The following is a 21,456-nucleotide window of genomic DNA, read 5'->3' as shown; positions in this document are numbered from 1 at the left end:
ATTTTTAATTGAGGGTGAAAGATACATAACAGTTCTTCAGTTAAGTACTCTCTAGACACACTCCAGATGGGAGTTTTTTTCCCAACAACTGTGTCCCTTTTTAATCAAGGAGGGGCAGCATTCTCATTTAATAAGATGACTATTTAACTTTCTGTGCCTCGGTTTCCCATCTATAAAATGGAACTACCCTTCTTCACAGAAATATTGTGAAAATTAAAGATTACAAGGTGCTCAGATAATATGCACATACATATTGCTGATAGATTTTTTCACAAAAGCCCAGTTCTGTGGGCTTTCAATCGTATTTAGGTTCTGATGACACTAAACAGCATTTTTCTTGCTTTTTGAAAGTAGCTCCAGGTCAGAGGTCTGCACACTGTCCCCTGCACTACTTACTTAGGACATTTCTCTAAAAGTGAGTAGGGCTATGCAGGAGCCTCTGCCCTGCAGGAAATTTCCCCAGTGTGCTCCTTTGCATGTCAGACAGAGGGCTTGTCTCTACTTACCACAGATCAGTGCTGTGGAGATCAATCTTTCAGGGTTTGATTTAGCAGGTCTAAGAAGGACCCACTAAATGGACTGCTGATCACGCCCCTGTTGATTCTAGTATTTCACCGGGTTGAGAGAAGTAAGGGAAGGTGATGGGAGAGTATCTCCCATCAGCCTCCCACGATGTCGACACCATGGAAATTTGACCTAAGGTATGTCAATTCCAGCTACACTACCACTGCGTATCTAAGGTCGGCTTTCTCCCCTAGGCTGTGTCCAGACTCAGGGGTTTTTTCGAAAAAAGTAGCCTTTTTTCGAAAAAACCTCACCTGCGTCTAGACTGCAGCCGCGTTCTTTTGAAATTAAATCGAAAGAACGCGGCTTTTCTTTCGATGGCGGTAAACCTCATTTCACGAGGAAGAACGCCTTCTTTCGAAAGTTCCTCTTTCGAAAAAAGGCGTTCTTCAATGTAAATAGGGCTTCTTCGAAAGAGAGCATCCAGACTCACTGGATGCTTTCTTTCGAAAAAGCAAGCTGCTTTTTCGAAAGTTCAACGTGCAGTCTAGACGCTCTCTTTCGAAAGAGGCTCTTTCGAAAGAGGCTTGCAGTCTAGACATAGCCCTAGTGTAGACCTGTCTTCAGACTACTGTTCCAGTTCTTAGAAGTGTCAACTCGGGTTCAGGTCTGAACTTGAGCAGCTGTCTAAAGAAGTCCACGAATGCTAGTGTATCCATGGAGATCTCTGAACACACTTTCATAACAACCGGCTTTAGTGCAAGACTGGTTGACCTTTGAACTTTATTGCTCTTAGAATGCTGCAAGACTCCACTCTGATAATGCCAACAAAAGAGAAGTTAGGCTATACAATGTACACAAGCATATCTGCATTTATATTACACACACCATCAAACTGGTATTCACCTTCCATGGACCTGAAGTTTACAAGACAGAAGGAAAAAAAGAGCTAGAACTGGACATAGGACCCAGAGACATCAAAGAGACTCATTACATTTTATACTTGCATTTTCAAATTTAAACCAACCTACTGCTTTTTTCACGGCTTTGAATTTTAATGACACAGTTCCCCAGGAGCTGGCATCATCTGAAGGTAGGGAGGATAAGACATGGGCTAATGGTAGGGAAGTGGGGTGGATTCCAGGACCTAACTAGCATGCATGTGATCTTGCTTTTTGTCCATTTCAAATGTAACATGGCCGTTTCACAAAATTTCCTGGTATATTGAGTTGTGCCTTCATTTTTGGGTGAAACGAACTTACTCAAGATTGATAAATGATGAAGAAACATATCTCCTTTTCAAAGCATGGCAAAGAGTGTATTTTCTGGCCATAAAGAAAACTAACAATGTAGTACTCTGGGTGACTGACCTTAGTGTCTGGCAATGGGTTGTTCACATGGCTACATACAGTGCACATCTCCTTCTGAATATAACACCTTTATTAGCCACTGAAGAGTATGTCTAAAGATACATAATGAATGCTTTTCTCATGCAGTAAAGGATAATGATCAGACTAGTCCAGTCTCAACAAGTGCATTACATTTTGCAGAGCACTGTATTATAATATTAAAATACAAGATTAATTAAAGGTGTGACAAATATCCACACCTCTGAACATGGCCATCTCTATTTGTTATCTTACATCTTTACCCCCTTCTCGGGGTGTTGCTGTATGTTTTAAAATTATCCCTACTTCCAACAGATGCTAGAGCATCAAATCTTAATGCTGAAATCTATATGGAACATGCAGTTTGTGCTTTTTTACTGAGACCTTAAATGTGTCAAAGTATGCCTACACTACAAAGTTAATTTGAAATAACAGCAGTTATTTTGAATTAACTTTAATAGTGTCTACTCAGCCAAACCACTATTTTGAAATAAATTCGAAATAGTGGAGCACTTATTTCGAATTTGGTAAAACTCATTGTACGAGGAATAACATGAAATTTGAAATAGCTAATTCAAAATAAGTGCGGTGTAGACACTTATTTCAAATTAGGGGGCCTCCAGCCCTTCCCAGGGAGCCCTGGTGGCCACTCTGGGCACAACCAGGAAAACTCGTCTGCTCCCTCTCAGCCCCGGAGCCCTTAAAGGGGCAGACTCTGGCCACAGTGCCTGTGCCAGTTGCCAGCCTGCCAGCACACAGCCAGCAGACTGTGCACCTGGCACAGTATGAGCCAGCAACCCGCTGCCACCCAGCCCTCCACCGCTCCCCAGGACCAGGCTGGCAGCTCCCAGGAGCCTGCCAGGGGCTGCAAAAGGTGGCTGGTCTAGTGAGGAGATCGTGGACCTCATTGAGGTTTGGGGGAATCCTCCAGTGCCCATGATCTCTGCACTAGGTGCAGGAATGTGGCCATCTACAGACACATGGCTGCCAGCCTGGCCACCAGAGGCCACATGCACAGCCAGGAGCAGGTGCAGAGCAAAATAAAAGAACTGTGGCAGACGTATGCCAGGGCCTCCCAACCAGGGGTTGACCTGGAGGCCTGCCCCCACAGTATGAGGCCTTGGACCGCATCCTGGGGGGTCAGACGGTCCGTGCCCCGCTGGTCTTCGTTGACCCCAGGACAGAGGGCCCTGCCCCTGACACGGGAAGAGGAGAAGGACAGCAGCCAGGAGCCTGCAGGGAGTATGCCCTGAATCCAGGACCCCCGTGCCGTACTGGAGAGCCCATCAACAGCGTCATCCAAGGCTGGGGAGGCCTCCACATGTGAGTGCCATCATGGTCCCCTTATTCGGGGCGGGGGGGCGGGAAGGGGGAGCCCAGGGACCGTGCGTGTGGGCCTTGCCGACCATGGAGCATGTGGCAACTGTGCATCTGCCATGCTAGCCAGGACATGTGGCCCCAGCTGGGTGCCATGCAGGAGCCCTGGCCTGTTCCCCGCAATTGTCTACGCATGAAGGCACATGACAGGGTCCTGACCCCAATGGGAGACACTGCACACTGCCCTCCCTCCAGATGCCCCCTCTACACAGAGGCAGGGCACATCTCCCCTCTTCCCCCCCACCACACTATAGGCAGCACAAGGGCTGGGGTGCAGTCCTGGGCCAGCTCACACTCCCGGGGATAGCAGGATGTGATGGTGCGGAGACCTGCCATCCTCGCCTTGCAGAGGGGGGCTGGGTTTCACCCACTGTCCCCCCAGGGAGAACTGACCACTGCTCTTGTTTCCCTGCAGCCACAGCACCTGCGAATGCAGGGCGCACCACCCTGCCTGGAACATCCACCTGCACCCGGGCCAGCAGGCGCACTCGCAACTAGGAGGAGTACCAGAGGCAGCAGCTGCGGTTACAGGGAAGGCAGGTCCACAGCCAAGAGCAGTGGGTGCAAGAAGACCTGCAGCTGCGTCTGGAGAACTTGTGGAAGCTGTGGGAGCAGGGCTGTGACCTCTACGAGCACCTGCAGACCCTGGTGGACTGATTGCTGCCTCCTGCTGCTCCAGACCCTGCGGCCTCCCCAGCTATCGCTCTTCCTCCCAACCCTGCTCTCCTTCACGCTTCTTCTGCCACCCCGTCCCTCCTGTCCCACCCTCCATACCCACTCTTCCCCGGGAATGCCGAGGCCCCCGCACCCGCAGTGCTGCGAGACAGGAGGGCTGGCAAGACCCTCAACCCTGAGCTTTCCCTCCCGCTTCCTCCTCTCACCTCCCCCTTCCAGCTCCCTTCTCCCAAGTTTCCCTTCCCCTCTCCTGCCCTCATTCCCTCCCTCTCCTTACCCCAGTTATGTTAAATAAAAAGAGTTTTTTGTGGCAGCCAGGTGTTTTTATTGTACATTAGGGAGGGGAAAGGGGAAGAAGGTGGGGGGTGGAATGTAAGGCACAAGGCCCCAGTGGGGCACACCAGAGGGACTTCAGTCCTCATCTGCCTGGAAGTTCTCCTGCAGGGCTTCCCGGATGCGGACAGCCCCCCCAAAGGGCCTCCCAGCTGGCAGCCATGCGAAGATGTGCATACTGGCCAGCCAGGTGGTCAGTCTCTGCCATCCAGGCTGGCAGGAAAGCCTCCCCCTTCCTCTCACATAAATTGTGGAGCACACAGCATGCTGCCACCACGTGCAGAATATTGTGCTGGGTGAGGAGGCATCTAAATCGGGCTTTCAGTCGGCCAAAGGCCCCCTTGACCACAATTCGGGCCCTGCTGAGCCTGGCATTTAAGGCCTGCTAGGAGGGGTTGAGGTGTCCCATGTAGGGCTTCATCAGCCAGGGCTGTAGGGGGTAGGTCGCATTCCCCCAGCAGGCACACTGGCATGTCCTCGTCCCCAACCCTGATGTGGTCTTGCCGGACCAGCCCACGTTGATGTCCGTGAACTGGCCCCGGTGGTCAGACATGGCCTGTGGGATCATGGAGAAGTACGCCTTCCTGTTGATGTAGAGGGAGGCCTAGTGGCCTGGGGCATGGATGGGGATGGGAAGCCCAGGGCGCTGAACCCCTAGATGACCGCGTCCAGGTCGGTGAGGCGGATCACTCTGTTGATGGCCTTCACCACCTGCAGAGAGACACACAAAACCGAGGGTCACTGGGGTGCCTGGGTGGTTGAGAGTGTTTGTTCCCCGCCACTGCTCTGTGCCCCACTCCCAGGAGCAACCCCCACTGCAATCCTGGCCACCGCGGGTGGTCTGTAGCGCAGCTGGGACAGACTGAACCCTCCTGGGGAGGGCACTTATACCACCTCCCACCCGTTTTCCCTGGGGCAGCCCATCTCCTCCTTGTAGCCCCCCTCTCCTGGCCCAGTGGCTGGTGAGTGCCATACCTGCTTGAGCACCGCTCCGACGGTGGATCTCCCCATGCCGAACTGGTTTCCCACGGATCAGTAGCTATCCGGCGTGGAGAGCTTCTAGAGAGCAAAGGCCACCTGCTTGTGAAGTGGAATGGTGGGTCTTATGCGTGTGTCCTGTCGCTGCAGAGCAGGAGCGAGCCACTCGCAGAGCTTGAGGAAGGTGTCCTCCTTCATCCTGAAGTTCTGGGTCCACTGTTGGTCTCCCCAGCACTCCAGGATGATGTGGTCCCACCAGTCACTGCTGGTGTCCAGATGTGGCGAGGCACGCTGGTGTCCGGGCGCCACTCTTTCACGGCCCCTGGGGGAGCAGGGGGAAGGCCAGGGGGCTGGCCTGAAGCAGAAGGTGCCAGGCAGCCTCCAGCAATTGCTGCCAGGCTTGCAGCAAGATGTTCAACATGAGCTCCAGAGTGCCAAGTGTCGGCTCTGGCTCCATGATGCCAAGTGGTGTGGTGTCCCAAATGAGAACGACCGAAGCAGGTGGAGAGGAAAACGCTTTGCTGTCCCTTGGCGAGGTTGGCAAGCAAGCGGGAAAGCTGAGAACCGGCTGTCCAGGCAGGTCCCTTTAAGCAAGAGCCTCAGATAGCCTCAGACAGCAGCCACACAAAGCAGCTACTGACCTGATGCCCTGCTGGGAACCGGTTTTGGGTGCCCTTAAATGTGATCCAGCATCCAATCAGTGTGGACGCTCTATTTCAAAATAGCAAAGTGCTATTTCGAATTAGATTTTGTGTCTAGATGTGTTATTTCGAATTAGCTTAATTTGAATTAACTATTTTGAATTAAGTTAATTCAAAATAGCACTGTAGTGTAGACATACCCTTAGTGTGTTCCCTTTGAGGCTCCAAGTACCTTGCTGATTGGCACTAAATAAATGCTACTGATAATGAATGTAGTTATTGATCATAGGAAGCAGCAGACAGTCCCCCTGTGATTTTATGATAGCCACAGGGTGCTGCACAATGTAGAGATCCAAAGTATACCCCTTGAAAGCTGAAAAAACACTTTTTTTCAGGTGCAATGCTAAGCATCTAAAAACAAAAGTTTAAAAAAATATTTTCAAGTAACTAAAAAGGAGCAGTTTTCTGATGTATTATTCAGTTTGTAGTATGTTTATTTTTGGGGTATGGCAAGTAAAGTCGCTTTGAAATTCAATTTGAAATATCCCACTCTGTTGCATTGCTGGCACTATGTGCTAGAGAAAACATAACTGTTCCCACCTCTGATTGCAGCCCAAGGAAATCTGAGAGCTTACAAACAGGGTTTCATTTAGCACACATGATCTCAAAAAGAGAAGGTGATTCTTCCCAGTTTTCACAATCTGGTTCCCTGTTCCTTGTTCCTCTGCGAGCTCCTCCCCCCTTGTCTTGGTGGTTCTCATTGTAGCTGATACTGGATACAACAGGCTAACTAGCTCACCGTGACTCATGAGGGATACGACGGTGCAAAGTTAAGATGCTAACAAAAGAGGGACCAAATTCTCGGCAGGCGTAAATGGCATAGCTCCATTGACTTCAGCTGAGACACACATTTAAAATATTTTAGAATCTGGCCTAAGAAGTTTGTCTCATAATGACCCTTCCACATAACCAGAAAAAGTAGAAAGGGCTAATCCCAGGAAACGCAAAGGGATTGTTCAGGAAATCCCTTTAGAGCAAATTTACATTGGGGTGGATTGGCCCCCTATTGGAATCAGTGGGAGCCCTCCGACTGTAAGGTATTATACTCCACACCAGATAGCAGGATCAGGCCTACTTCCAGGAAAGGAAATCCTTGGGGAAGTGAGTTACACTAGCACAGTTGTTCTCAGTAGGGATGTTAAATATCAGTTAATTGAATAGTCGATTCATGAATTCTTATTGGTTAGTTGACTAGTCGATAGTCCTAAGGGGTGGGACCGGCAGCCAGTGTACTCCAGCCCCACTCTTGGGGAGCTCCCTGCCACTATGCACTGTTGAGTCTCTCTCAGAGGCAGCAGTGCGGGCTGCCAGGCGGGAGCTGGTCTGCAAGGGGAATCAGTTTAAAAACCAGCTCCTCTCGTGGACCAGTTGCCTGCTGCCCTGTGCTGCTGCCTCTGATACAGAGGCAGCAGCATGGGATGGCAGCAGCCCCTGTCCAGCAGGAGATGAGGAGCTGAGCTTGCGTCCTCATTTTAATGGGGTCATTAGGGTTGGCTCAGACATGTTTGGGCTTGGCAAAACCCGAACTTAAGGGCTTCAGTCTGGGGGGGGGGGGGGGCAGAGCTCCAGTTGCAGGGCCCCTGCCTTAGGAATTGTCTCCCCTCCTCCAGGTTTTGGCTCTGCCACTGGGGGCAGAAGGAGTCTGGCTTTGATCCCACCTCTTGGGGTCATATAATAATTTTTGTTGTCAGGAGGGGGTCACGGTGCAATGAAGTTTGAGAATCAAACCAAGCACTGTCTAGACCAGTGGTCTCCAACCTTTTAAAGCATGAGATCACTTTTTTAATTGAAGTGCACTCCAAGATCTACCTCATACCCAAATACCCTGGCCCCGCCTCCTATGTGCCCCTTCTCTGAGGCGCCATTAATAACTACTCTCTGAGTATGATTATCCAACCAGTTATGCACCCACCTTATAGTAGCCCCATCTAAGTTGTATTTGCCTAGTTTATTGATGAGAATATCATGTGAGACCATATCAAATGCCTTACTAAACTCTAGGTATACCACATCCACCGCTTCTCCCATATACACAAGACTCATTATCTTATCAAAGAAAGCTGTCAGATTGGTTTGACATGATTTGTTCTTTACAAATCCATGCTGGCTGTTCCCTATCACCTTACCACCTTCCAAGTGTTTGCAGATGATTGCCTTAAATACTTGCTCCATTATCTTCCCTGGCACAGAAGATAAACTAACTGTTCTGTAGTTTCTTGGGTTGTTCTTATTTCCCTTTTTATAGATGGGCACTATATTTGCCCTTTTCCAGTCTTCTGGAATCTCTCCTGTCTCCCATGATTTTCTGAATAGGATAGCTAGAGGCTCAGATACCTTCTATATCAGTTCCTTGAGTATTCTTTTGCTGATACCTCCTCTATCAGATCCTTGAGTTTCCAGCATGTCTCTTGGAGGCTCCTCCTTCTGCCTCCAATGTTCCACAGGTCTTTACCCTTGGTACTCTTCTCTTCTCTCTCTGTAGTTAATTGCTAGGTAATCTCATCTGCAAATACATCTTCAGTTACCATCTCCATGTTGCCAACACACAGACCTACCTCTACTCTGTATAAAATTAGTTTGGCTGTCTGATGTCTCCCCTTGGACATCTAATCAACAGCCCAAGCTAAACATGGCTCAAACACAGTGGTCCATGACTTGGCCTTCTAGGCAATGCAGTAATGCAGATAATAAATAATAACATTGTCATATATGCAGAACTGAGCTGTGGTTATCTCCTTCCCAAAATATAACTGGTGGAAATAGTTTAGAAGGATTCACAATGCATTAGGCATTTCTAGCGCTCTCCCATCAGCACACAGTGGCTACATGAGAGATCTTACAGTGGTGCGGTTGCATTGGTACATCTGGGCTGACAGTTAGCTCCTTATTGTAGATGTCTGAGATTGAAGCCAACTGGTAACTACCTTGGATTAGGTAAAACTTCCCTTTATGCATGTTATTCATGATACCAGATAAGACAAGCTATCGTCTTACCACTCATTGGAATTCCAATATTCCTTTAGCTATGTGATTGCAGATATGGGGACACTACTAAAAACCTGTCATATGTATCTGGAAAAAAATGGCATCTCTGTGTACCCTGCACCTTCAAAGTCAATGGCAAAACTCCCATTGACTTTCACAAAAAGGTTTGGTCCCCATAAAGACTGATTAGCACTAACCATGTAAGAATTACACTTAACCCACCAGGAGACAGAAACATACCCTGATGTCTAAGGGTAAGTCTATACAACAATTCAACTCTGATGACTGACCAATGGCAGTTGACTCAGGCTAGCGGAGGTCCGAGCTGCAGAGCTATGATATTGTGGTGTAGATGTTCAGGCATCAGAGTTGTCCAAATTTTCAGCCTCTTAGCTAAGCCCTATCTGACCTGGGCCAGGCATGCACATTTAATTGCTGTGTAGACATAACCTATGGGACCTGTCAAAATGGCTCAAGTTTTAAACATTGAATACTAATAACAAAATGCTGACAAATGAGCTACAGATCAAGAATTGTTTGCAGAAATTATTTAGTGAATACTATTAGATAAAAAATATAGTGGGTAAAATGTTGAGCTACTTACAGACAGTAGACCAATAAGCGATATGCATTGAACAAATGTTACTAATTATTTGTCCAGGCCTAGTCATGGTATTTTGGAGTAAATTCTCATTTCATACCTTTTCTTTATGTGGGTGACTCCAGTGGATATTTAAAGAACATTATAGAAGAAACATTTGTTTAAGGAAAAAAAGACGTGCTGAATGTGAATTTACTTATCACCTTACTTAATCACTAATGGAAAAGCCATTAGGGAAAATATATAGAAAGGGTTTGGCAGCATGAGTTACAAAGAATATATATTTCCCACGACACTCAAACAGAACAGTTACAAACTAATATGAAATGATGGCTAACTACCCCCGTGAAACTAACATGAGAAGATATGTTTTTGAAATGTGATAAGATGATGGAAATTGTCATTATTTCATTTATTAAACATTCTTTACTGCCAGCTCCAAACTAGCAAATCACTAATAAGATGTAAAATTCATTCTCTTGCAGATGAGGAGCCAGGGATATGTAGGCAATAATGTAACACCAGAGGTGATTAAAGGGCCACAACATATGACCAGGCAAGTTAAGAAAATTATTCTATCAGGGACATAATGGTGCTTGGAGAGATACTGCAGTATATGGACCACAATATAGGATAGCAATATTAACAGTGGTTGTTTCATAGTGTCCCCAAAAGGTGCTAGACACCTGAAAGTACTGACACCATCCAGTTCTGCAATGTACTAAGGACTTTGATCCTCATCAGGCAAGGCTCTTAAGCATTTGCTTAATGTTAAGCATGGGAGCAATCCCATTGACTTTAATGGGATTTCTCATCTGTTAAATTCAAACATTTGAAATCTCAAAGACTCTCATAGAACAGAAAAGGATTTTCCATCCAACTCTTGCTAGAATGCTGAGCCCATAATGCAGGGGTGGGGAACCTTTTTTGGGTTGTAGGCTGTTGACCCACAAAAAAATCAGTAGGGGGCCAAACAAGTGAGAAGCAAATAAAATAAAATCCCTCACTGACTTGGCACCCAACTGAGAAGCAGAAAGACACTCCTACATTCCCCTAGCGGGGTCACACTAGTAGACTTTGTGCCCCCCCAAGCTTTGGGGTGGGACCAAAATTGAAGACTTCAGTGTGTGGGAGGTAGCTGATGAGAAGTGAGCTTAAGAGGAGGAGGATACAGGAGCAGGGTTGGGGTGGGGGAGTCTGGGAAGAAGGAGGGCGCAGGAGTGGGCTGCAGGTGGTGGGTTGAGGCAGGAAGGGGTGCAGGAGTGGAATAGGGGTGTGGAGTCTAGGTGATGGGGGACACTTACCTGGCACAGTTCCCCAGGGATGTGCATGGCTCTGTGTCCCCTGCCACTCCCAAGCACCGCCCACTGCTGTTCCTATTGGCTGTGATTATAGCCAATTGAAGCAGCAGGAGAAAAGCCTCCAGGCAAGGCTTGGCTGTGCTGTTGTTTCTCCAGCCAGGGGACAGGGGAGGAGGAGTGGCAGCACATGGTGTTGCTCCTTCTCTCCACCAGTGAATTGGAACTGGTCCTGGCTTGCCCGACTGTCCCTCACATCTCCCCTGCCCTCCTGCCCACACCGCAGCGGGGATCTGACATTCATGCTCCAGCCCCACGGGCAAGGTGGGTGGAGAGAGGGGAGTGCTGCAGGGCTGGAGTACCAACATCAGCTTCCCAATGCTAGTGGGGCAGGGGGAAGGGGAGAGCTCCAAACCTCAGGGGCTGCATCCAGTCAAGCCAGGGGCCAGATATAGCTCCCAGGCTGTAGGTTCCCCACCCCTGCCATAATGCATAAGAGATCTGGTCTCCAAAGATGATCCTTAATTTTGTACATGTTTTTAAGGATCAGAATTACAGCTGTTTGGGTTTTACTAATGAAACCTTATTTCCTTAGAAATTGCCAATTTGACACAATCTCAGCCTTCCCTGTGAAAGGGTTGCTTTCAGTAAAATTCCTGCATCAAAAATTTCTTGGTGGTAAAAACATTTTAAAATTGTTGAAATAAAATGTTTTATTTTTTGGCTCAAAATGACTTAACTTGGTAATTTTTCTTATTTTATAGTAAAAAGCTAATTTCCACTTTTTTTTTATTATGGATTATAACAAAACATTTAAATTTATCCAAAGCAATTTTTTTTGGATAATCCTTTTGCAGAAATTTTGGAAAATGGTTTTTTTTTTGGTCCAGATTTTGGATAGGAAATTCTCACTGATTATGACAACTGTTTGCCATCCAGTGCCAGACAGAATGCTTAGACTTTGCAGAACTGATATCCTAATGCAAAAATAGTCTGTTCCTCAAAGACATTGCAGTCTAATTTCACATGTGAAATAATGAAAGAAGACACAAACAACAAAGAAAAGAAAAATGTTAGTAAAGGCATGTGCGCAGCATGGCTTAAGTATTTGCTATCTACCTACCTACATACTATCTATGTAAAATATAGGCATATAGAGATGCACAGAATATATATATATATATATATATATATATATATACAGGCAGTCCCCGACTTACGCGGATCCGACTTATGTCAGAGCCGCACTTACGAATAGGCTTTTCTCGCCCCGGAGCTCACGGGCGGCGGGTCACCACCCGTGTCCTCCGGGGCGAGAAAAGCTTCTTCCGCTCTCCCTGGTCTGCTGGGGGGGTCCAGCGGCTTTGCTGGACCCCCCCAGCAGACCAGGGGGACAGGAGCAAAGCCGCAGAGCACGCCCGCAGCGGGACAGCCCGGGCGTGCCTGGGCTGTCCCGCTGCGGGCGTGCTCCAAGGCTTTGCTCTCCGTCTCCCTGGTCTGCAGGGAGACGGGGAGCAAAGCCTTGGAGCACGCCCGCAGCGGGACAGCCTAGGCGCGCTTGGGCTGTCCCGCTGCGGGCGTGCTCCAAGGTTTTGCTCCCCGTCTCCCTGGTCTGACCAGCAGACCAGGGAGATGGGGAGCAAAGCCTCGGAGCACGTCAGCGGTGGGACAGCCGCAGCGTGCCTGGACTATCCTGCTGCCCACGTGCTCTGCGGCTTTGCTCTGCATCTCCCAGGTCAGCAGACCAGGGAGACGGAGCAAAGCCGTGGAGGACTTGGGTGGTCCCGCCACCCCCGGCTCCCTGGTCTGCTGGGAGGGGGTGCAGCTAGTGCCCCCCCCAGCAGACCAGGCTTTTCTTGCCTACCCCTGGGGTAGACCAGCTGGGGGCTGCCGTGTTGGTCCCGCAGCACCACTCCGGACCAACACGGCAGCACCCCAGCTGCTGGTCAGTTTCAGCAGCAGCTGAATCAGGACGCCTGGGGCAGAGCAGCTGGGGTGCTGCTGGGTTGCTCCAGTAGCGCCAAGGAGCAGCTGACTACAGGAAGCCTGAGGCAAAGTTGCTCTGTCCCAGGCTTCCTGGTATCAGCCGCTGATGAGTTTCAGCAGCAGCTGACTTGGGGACGCCTGGGTTTCTTAAGTTGAATCTGTACGTAAGTCAGAACTGGTGTCCAGATTCAGCCGCAGTTGAAACTGATCAGTTTCAGCAGCGGCTGACGCCAGTTCCGACTTACATACAGATTCAACTTAAGAACAAACCTACAGTCCCTATCTTGTACGTAACCCGGGGACTGCCTGTACATTAGATAGAGAGGCACAGAATATATATATATATATATATACATTAGATATATATAGAGAGCGAGCTAATTTCCACCTTTTTTATTATGGATTATAACAAAACATTTAAATTTATCCAAAGCATTTTTTTTTGGATAATCCTTTTGCAGAAATTTTGGAAAATGTTTTTTTTTGTCCAGATTTTGGATAGGAAATTCTCACTGATTATGACAACTGTTTGCCATCCAGTGCCAGACAGAATGCTTAGACTTTGCAGAACTGATATCCTAATACAAAAATAGTCTGTTCCTCAAAGACATTGTAGTCTAATTTCTCATGTGATATAATGAAAGAAGACACAAAACAACAAAGAAAAGAAAAATGTTAGTAAAGGCATGTGCGCAGCATGGCTGAAGTAGTTGCTATCTACCTACCTGCATACTATCTATGTAAAATATAGGCATATAGAGAGGCACAGAAAATATAAGTATTAATTATTATAAGTATTAAGTATTATATATATATATATAATACTTAATACATACATGAGATAGATATATATATAGAGAGAGAGAGAGAGAGAGAAATAACTGTTATCTCATGATAAATAGTAAGTTAGATTCTGTTGAATTTGCTGTACAATTTTTGCTTTTGTTTTCATGTATTTTTGAATAATAGCAGTACTGTATAGATTTACAAGGGTACATGGATTTTCTAGCTTGTTAAAGCTCTGTCCAATTAAAACCAATTAGTGGGATCATCTTCCTTTTGTGATCTGCATTTTTCAATTTACTGGAGAGCTTTGTTTTAGTCATATTTACAGTTTGTGGAACACTGTACTGAGCAATCATTTTGATATTTCCTGGGGTGAAAGGATAACACAGTAGCCTTTTAGGGAAGTCTGCATCATAGGTAAATGAAATATTTAAGAGAAGACGGACTTGTAGAAATCAGCATAGATAAGTAATTTATTCTCAGCACATCCTACCTAGTACTTCCAGTAAGATAAGAAGCTTGCAAGGCAGCATGAAATTCCACATGCAGTCATGTGCTGTATGTGCAATAGAGTATATTAAATAATACTCCAATGTAACATTTTCCAGGTGTTTTGCAATAATGCTGGTTGGGTCATGTATTCATAACAAGTGGTAATGTTCCTCAGGGAAGATTCCAAGTTTGAAGTCACTTTCCCTACCATAAAATGAGGGATGATCAATGTAAAAAGTACTGGCCACCATGAAAATGGCAGTAAAATGTCACATTCATGTATTGTATAAGTGGCAGTTACTTGACTTTTGTATATGCCTAGAATTCGTAAAAGCACTGCTGGTCTATGTGTTTATGTACAATGTGAGTGTATAATATTTTTCATAATGTTCATAATTGCTACTTAAACAGAGCGTGACTGTGCTTGGATATTATTATATGATTATCTCTAGCAGCAGGTGATATTGTACTGTTAATCTGGGCTTCAGCATATATTATGGAAAATCTCACTAATACAAACCCTGTTGCAACTTAAATCAGGGGAATGGAACCATTTGAGTTTACAGTATACACAATCCAACAAGTTAAAGCTGATTCAGTTTCTGAAAACTTGGTTTCCTTTTTTGTAGGGAATTGCTTAATGGTAATTCAGTAAAACATCCAACTGAATTCATTTTCTAGACAATATAAAATGAAATCACGATGTGGAAAACACTTCTTCACTTTGCATGAAGGGATTTAGATGGAGTCATAAATTTCTCATGAATAAGAATCATGCCCTTAAATCACTGTGGATCATAACTGAACATTTATCTCTAAGTGTTGCTAGCTACAGAAACTCTGTCAACACAAGTATGGCAGGATATTGTTTTTCAAGATGAAAAATCCAAAGACTTGGAAATAATTGTTCATGCCCTGAGTTATTCGGATCAGCAATTTCATTTCCTTCCCAGTTTTGGACTGTATTTCTTAGTTCTCTTTTTCTGGGGAACTTAATTAGTTCAGTTTTAAGTAATCTTTTATAGTGCATCTCTTCCTTTTAAGACAACACACATTTTTATAATTTTAGATTGGAAACCTTTAGAGGGTTTAACCAATTCTTTACTCTCTATGACAGCAGCAGTGCTACTGTGGATCCCCTCTTACTCCCACTGAAATTAACAAGTGTTTTATGATTGATTTTCAGTGAGAGCAAGATCTAGAATGAAAACAAAATTCAAAATTATGGAATTTCCCATGGAATTGAAATTTTGGTCCCTGCACAGTTGTACAGATATTAAAACCCTATTGTAACACAGAGGTCCAGGAGGAGATATGAGACTGGCACAAGGAAACCTTCATAGAGAATTGTCCGAGGCTTATTTAGCCATTGATTTCATTTGCAGGGGAGGTAGGGGAACAGCAGTTTTAAAGGTTCCAGTGGCAATTAGGCTCCCAATTATCAGTGAAAATCAATGTGTCTTTGCAAACATCCTCTTAAGTGCCCATCCTGTCCTCTGCATTTGTGTTCAGTTTCTAAACATGGATAATCCGTGTTGTTGTAAAATCTGGATTTAAACTGCAGGGCTATGTCTAGACTGGCATGATTTTCCGCAAATGCTTTTAACGGAAAAGTTTTTCTGTTAAAAGCATTTGCGGAAAAGAGCATCTAGACTGGCATGGACACTTTTCCGCAAATGCACTTTTTGCGGAAAAGCATCCGAGCCAATCTAGATGCGGTTTTGAGCAAGAAAGCCCCGATCGCCATTTTCACCATCTGGGCTTTTTTGCTTAAAACAATACCGCGTTGTTTACACTGGCCTCTTGCGCAAAAGCATTTGTGCAAGAGGGCTTTTGCCCAAACGGGAGCAGCATAGTATTTCCGCAAGAACACTGACAATCTCACATGAGATCTTCAGTGTTCTTGCGGAAATTCAAGCGGCCAGTGTAGACCGCTGGCAAGTTTTTGCAACTGCTTTTGCGGAAAAACTTGCCAGTCTAGATACAACCCAGCAGTTTAGGTTGGACATTAAGAAAAACTTCCTATTTGTCAGGGTGGTTAAGCACTGGAATAAATTGGCCAGGAAGATGATGGAATCCCCATCATTTTATATTTTTACAGCAGGTTAGACAAATCCTTTTCAGGGACAGTCACAATAATTAGTTCTGCCATGAGCGCAGAGGACTGGATCAAATGACTTCTTGAGGTCCTTTACAGTCCCACGATTCTATGAATTTCTGTCATATTATGAAATGAGCAGTGTGTTGATGAAATTGACATGGAGTTGTGGAAAGGGGTGTCCTGAAGCATACTAGAACATGGTAAGTGCGGCAGACATGTCACTAGAGCTGCTCTGTGAGAAACTCTGATACAAACATCATCACTCGAAACAAACAAAAAGATTGAAATTTCTTATATGACTAAATTTCTGCAAAAATCATTTGGATCAATCAAAACATTTTATTTTATTCTTAATATTTTCTATGAGTTAAGTGCTATTTTTACATTTTTAAAGTTATATTAAATTATATATTTAATTTGATAAATTGGCAGTCAGTATTGTAACTGGGTTGATAAGTAGAATTCTAATTGGTTTGGGGTCTGGTAATTGGTATTTTAATTGATTTGGTACTTGTTTTTCTCAATTGGTAGTCCCACTGATCACTTGCAATCGTTGTTATAATTGGTACTATTCTATTCTACGCTATATTTTGGAAAGACACAAAGGGTCAGCTGGTGTATATTGGCATACAGTACAGGTTTACCAATCCCAATTGTTCAAAAAATGTAAGTCAGGCCCCTAAAAGATACGAGATTACTTACCAACCAACCAACCAAGGAAACTAAACCAATGTTGGGTTCTTTGCATTTCCCTTCTTCTTTCTGACCCTTGGGGGTGCACTTCGATCACAGTTTCAGGCTTTTCTCTGAAGGAACAGAAACGTACTTTAAACAAAATGAAACTGGAGATACTCCTCTAATTGAATGAATCCAGGAGCTGTGATAGTTCAAAAAGCATCATATATTGTGGACTTGCAACAAAATGACACTGCTAATAATGCAGCAGTGCTGCTATACCAGTATGTATTAGTTGAAGAGCTAGTGATTAGAAACATGATAAACTTTGTCACTTTAAAGACAATATTATCATGACTGATAATAATGAACCAATCTGGAGCCAGTAAGAGTTGAAAACTTCATAAGTTTCCTATGGATAAGCAAATTGAGCCTGGAGTGTTTAGTATCTTTCAGTATTGAAACCAATATTTTTTAGAGCATCTTGAAGTGCTTTACAATGATGGAGGATTATTATCCCCATTTAACAGATAGCTAAACTGTGACACAGAGGCTGCGTCTAGACTGGCAAGTTTTTCCGAAAAACTTGCCAGCTGTCTACACTGGCCACTTTGAATTTGCGCAAGAACACTGACAATCTAATGTAAGATTGTCAGTGTTCTTCCGCAAATACAATGACTCTCCTGTTCGGGAAAAAGCCCTCTTGCGCAAATGCTTTTGCACAAGAGGGCCAGTGTAGACATCTGAGAACCGTTTTGCGCCAAAAAGCCTCGATGGCGAAAATGGCGATTGGGGCTTTCTTGCGCAAAACCGCATCTAGATTGGCACGGACGCTTTTCCGCAAAAAGTGCTTTTGCTCAGAAGCATCCGTGCCAATCAAGACGCTCTTTTCCACAAATGCTTTTAACGGAAAAACTTTTCCATTAAAGGCATTTGCGGAAAATCATGCCAGTCTAGACGTAGCCAGAGAGTTCAAGGTCACACACTGAGTCAATTGCAGAAACTGGAGCAAATTCCTGATGTATTTACTCTTACTCCATGCTCTGCTAAACTGCACCCCATCACTTCACATACTGCTGTCATTTAGTGGGCCAATTTTTTTGTTTGTTGTTTTTACAATGCAGTTCAACAATATACCAAACTGCTTCATCTTAGTGCATCAACATTCCAATAACAGGTGGAACACCTATTGGTATGTGTTTTTTCCTGACCACTTCTGTTTCTGCAGGGTAGATACCTTATTGATCAATCAGTCACTTCATAGAGCCATAGAATGCTAGAACTGAAAGGGACCTGGAGGTCAAGTCCAGCCCCCCACACTCATGGCAGGACTAAGCACCATCTAAATTATCCTTTACAGGTGTTTGTCTAATCTGCTCCTAAAAAACTCCAGTGATGGAGATTCTACAACCTCTCTGGGCAATTTATTCCAGTGCTTAAGCACCCTGACAGTTAGGAAGATTTTCCTAATAGTCAACCTAAACCTCCATTGCTGCAGTTGAAGCCCATTGATTCTTGTCCTACCATCAGGGATTAAGAAGAATAATTGTTCTCCTTCTTCCTCATAACACTCTTTTAGGTACTTCTGCTGAGCTTTCAAAATTTAATTATTGAAAAGTGGATTTCTGTTCTATTTAATAGCAAATGTTTCATTATATATTCTGTCGAATTGAATTCTTGCCTGCCTTGTATGTCCACACCCTGATTCAGATATTATTGCTGCAATATATATGCACTTTGTCTTTAAACCTCTACTTAGATGCCAAAGAGGAAGAGGTGGAGTAAGCAGGAGCTCTGTGGTAAAGCAGAGAAACAAAAGTGTGTGTGGTACTTTTAGGGACAATCTTGTTTTCTTTGTTTCTTACTCAGCATTACAAAGTGATTCTCTTTCTGAGTGTTTACTGTTAACACTCCAGTGTCCCATGAGAGATTTTCTGTGCACTTGAAAAATCAGAAAGTGGCTTCGTGGCCCTTTAGAATCCTTGTTATGCAGCCTGAACCTTATGTTGTTCATTTAAAATGTCGAAACATACTACCTCGACAAATCACACTACGCTAATTTGACTTTTGCTGTACATCTAACGGAGGGAAAACTCTCCTTTCCAGAAGGAGTGAATATGGCATGGAGCAAATTCAGAAAAAGCACATGAGCTTCCAAGGTTCAGCTCTCTCAAGAGTCTAACAGTTATTCATTGTGAATTCATCTCTTTATGTGACAGATGGTTCTTTTCACTGATCCAGGAAAGCAATCCTATTCAGAAATCTTTTGAGCACATGCTTAAGTCCCAACTGATTCATTACTTAAATGCTTTTCTGACTTGAAGCCTCTGGGACTAATCTCCCACTGTGTCCCTTGAGGAAATTTTTGGCTTTAGGGGCAGATTTCTTAGAGGTAAAACTTTGTAGAAAAAAGCCGTTATATGTGTGTTTTTTTAAAACTGAAAACAACCTGTGAACTGCAATGAAGGGGGTCAGTTTTAAGACAGAGTCCAGCAGACCTTAACTTAAAGGAACATATTCAGTGTCTATGCTCTCTGGGGGCAAAGAAGAACAGCAGCATGGCTGTATTATTTACACAGGAAGCCTCACACTTGCTGAGTGCTGACAGTGTGCTCAGTTCTGCGTGATACCCAGGGAAAGATGTGATATTTGTCTCAAGAGAATTACATTCTATGCCTTATTCACATAAACAATCCCATAGATATCATTGCAGCTACTTGAATAGCCCAAGAAGGATTTGGATCTAAAGCAAGACAGACAATGCTGGATAGATACAAAATATATCAACTGGCAGAAAAAAAGCTCAAGTTTAAAGATTATAGTAGATTGGTGGCTATGCTGGATTCACAAAATAAGTGTGATTTAAATAAAGATTAGAATAGTCTGTGTGTGTATGGGGGGAGAGGGTAATTTAGAACATATATGGACACTCACTTCTATTCAATAGAATCACAATTAAATATTGCTCAAAATAGACACACCATTTTGTGACCCTGCATTCTGCGTTTGAGTCTGTACCACTGAAAAATCTCTACGTTTATTTTTAGAAGGTGCATCGTTCGAGTGGAGAGGGATATGAGGGCTTCCTGAGAGGAAGCTAAAAAGCCATGAACTTGAGGGCAAATATCAGTGAGAGAAGAGTGGCTGTTCATGTGAGCCTAGCAGAGATTCTCAATTTGAGATCCCGAACCTGGACACAAGTGGCTAGATGTATCACAAATGGATGTGGAGAACAAATGTAATGATTTAAAAAAAAATTAACTTTTGTTCCCCTGTCTTCATAACATCAGCATAGCCACAAGCGGAGTAGTAGAGGGAGAGGCAGGGCATGAGGAGAACATGTAATTTTGCTACGCCATTGATGTCCCACCTCAAAACATCTGCAGGATTCATGCATGCTTACCTCTTGGGTCATCTCACCATACATCTGTACCTCCAAGGCCTACTCAATCCACCTAAATCTTATTTACTTTTACTCATTCTTCTCCCCTATGGCAGCACCTTTATCACTTTTGTAATTATACAGAGATACTCAGAAAACACTTCAATAGATTTCTCAGAACAGGTGCATACTTGGTTCTTGTGCGGGAGGGAGCATGATGCAATCTGAACTGTTGCCACATCCCACACAGCTGTGGGGCTCTTAAAACTGAAATCATTGTTTGCTTGTTCTGTGATGTGCACTTGTGCCTTGTTGACAATGCGTACGGTTGCATGGGAGACATTTAGGTTCATTTAGGCATTTCCCTGAAGAGAAGGTTCACTTTACAAAGTACCACTGAAATGCACTTAAAAAAACCGATCTACATGCTTCATGATTGATCTTTAGGAACCCGATTTCATTTACTTTATTGGGCTTTGAATCAGGTTCTACTTCAGAAGAGAAAAATGTCCCCAGTAGTCTAGAGTTGTACAATTAAGCTTGTTATCCGCTACATTGTAAACCAGATTCAGTTAATCCAGTTTATATTTAGAATACCTCTGTTAAAATAATGGTACATATGTTGGCCTTACACCAGAGTCACTGAAATCAGAAGATAGTCTTTTGTCTTAAAAGTTGTAAAGTTTCCTGAAAACAATTATTCTACACTTTTAGATTGCAACCATTACAAGAAATTGTCTTGCACCATTTTCCCTGAAAATTATCTTGCACCGTTTTTATCTGAATTGTTTTAACTCACAAGATATCGTCATTCATTTTGAAACATCAGAATAAGTGCTCTGTTAGCAGCTGCTAACACAATATTTTCCTCAATACCCAGTACTCTTAGGGTATGTCTATGCTGCACCACTTTTCCGGAATAACAAGTGTTATTCTGGAAAAACAATACGGCTGTGTCTACACTGGGCCACTTATTCCGGAAAAGCAGCCGCTTTTCCGGAATAAGCTGCGAGCTGTCTACATTGGTCGCTTGCTTTTCCGGAAAAGCAATGACGATCTACTGTAAAATTGTCAGTGTTTTTCCGGAAAAACTATGCTGCTCCCATTCGGGGAAAAGTCCTTTTCCGGAAAAACTGTTCCGGAAAAGGGCCAGTGTAGACAGCACAGTAGTCTTTTCCTCAAAAAAGCCCCAAT

Source organism: Pelodiscus sinensis, chromosome 9, assembly GCF_052426305.1.
Source record: "Pelodiscus sinensis isolate ZL-2025 chromosome 9, ASM5242630v1, whole genome shotgun sequence".
In the NCBI taxonomy this organism is placed as follows: domain Eukaryota; kingdom Metazoa; phylum Chordata; order Testudines; family Trionychidae; genus Pelodiscus; species Pelodiscus sinensis.
Note: the sequence above shows the minus strand (reverse complement) of the source record.